The sequence below is a fragment of the Solanum tuberosum genome, unplaced genomic scaffold (genome assembly GCF_000226075.1).
Source record: "Solanum tuberosum cultivar DM 1-3 516 R44 unplaced genomic scaffold, SolTub_3.0 scf00306, whole genome shotgun sequence".
Lineage (NCBI taxonomy): Eukaryota > Viridiplantae > Streptophyta > Magnoliopsida > Solanales > Solanaceae > Solanum > Solanum tuberosum.
This window is the reverse complement of record NW_006239228.1, coordinates 205,112-207,038: the sequence shown is the minus strand read 5'-3', so window position 1 is coordinate 207,038 and position 1,927 is coordinate 205,112.

The window sequence follows — 1,927 nt, the reverse complement described above, 5'->3', positions numbered from 1 at the left end:
TTCGGTGGTTCGGTTGGGATTGAAAGGAGTTGTTTGTAGCTGCTAGTTTTGCTTAGTTTAGAGTTACTTGCGAGTACCTGTGGTTTTCGGTACTCACCCTTGCTTCTACACAATTGTGTAGGTTGACAGCTCTCTCAGATTCGGCTTAGTATTTTTCTTTAGCAGATTGAGCTTCGGGACATACTCGAGAGGTAGCGGTTCATTCCAGACGTGCCCTTGAGTTATCTTTACTTTCAGTTTTGTTCTATTCGAGAACTATACTTTGAGACTTGCATATTTTTATTCGAATTCTGTATTTAGAGGTTTGTACATGTGACAACCAAATTCTAGGTAGTGTTGAGTCTCAATTAAAGTCTTCCGCTTATTTATTATCTTTTATTCTCGTATTTCTACTTCTCTATTGTTGTGGTTGGGTTAGGCTGACGTGTCCGGTGGGAAATGGACACGTGCCATCACATCAGGATTTTGGGATGTGACACGCAGAGTATGCGTCAGTACTTGAAAGGTACTGAGCATGAGGGATAGAGTAAAACTGAACAATAACATAACTGAATCAAAGCATATATCTGAACAATGATATAAGGTAAGCATGATACAACTGGAATACTGAACATGAAATACTAAATGCAATGACCAAGTTTATAACATGTTGAGACTGAATATTGAACTATACTGATAACATGGTCAATGCAATAGAGTCTGACTGAACTGTAAGGGAGCTACTAATAACCGACATAAAACCACATGAGCTAAATGTGGAGTCCGATGTATACGCCTCATCAAGAGGACCCAATATACTCAGCCAAAGGTATAGAGACATGCTGGTGTGATCACTAAAATGATGTGCCCACAGAGGGGACTTATAAACCTACAAGGGCACGTAGTTCTCGGACTATTCGGGTAGGATGAACCCTATTCCACTCGGTATTAAGCTTCTCCCAATTGATTAAGTAATTAACACTTTATAATTGAAACACTTTAGTACTGGATAGCTCAAAATACTAACATGCAAAATCTGAGAATACAACATTAATATACTGATAATGACACATTCGAAACTGAGGCATGCATGTCTGAAAATATCTGAATTATTTGAAATAACTGACCTAGCAAGTTTAATTCATGAACTAAAGAACTACATAGCTAGGGTTCTGAATTTATGAAGGAAACTATATTAAAACATGCTAAAAGCCATGATAAACTGATTTGGAACATTCAGTAACTAATTCACAACAATCTGCTATAATTCTAGAAACCCTAGGTCTAGTTGATAATAAGGGAATCAAGAATCTGACTGAAATCTGGGACCTAATGGGTGAAAGGGATCCACTAGTGAAATCCCACATACCTGATGACGAATTCCACAGAAAAATCTTTCGATTTCGGGGCTGGAACTGATGGAACCTTGTTGCGTTCTTGAACTAGGGTTCTTGACCTCTTTTCTCCTCTTACGCTCTAATTTTCTAAGGTTTGATGAATGATTTGACTTAGGTAAGTTCTAGTTATGTTTCTAGGCTAATACTAACCAAAACCACATAGTATATGGTCTAAACGACGTAGTTTAGGGGTCCAACGCATAAGGAAAAGACCAAAAGACCCCTGACTTAATTGTTGTCGGGGTCACCGACGGACCGTCGATCGACTAGCGATCTGTGCTGGTCAACCGTCAGTCGTGACTGAGGGCTGGATTTTGAGGATCCGACCTACGGCCCTGGACCACGGACCATGGTCTAACCTATGATCCGTAGGTCCTGGCATAGCCTGACCCTTAGCTAATTTTCTTGAGGCTTCTGGGAGAAGAGTCGCAGGTGCGAACCACAAACCTGTAGGACGGACCGTGGGTTCTCCTATGGTTCGTGGATGGTACCCGTGGGTGCCACCTGCAACACCAGAAATCTGCAATCTGGTATGTTTTAGTATACAAGGT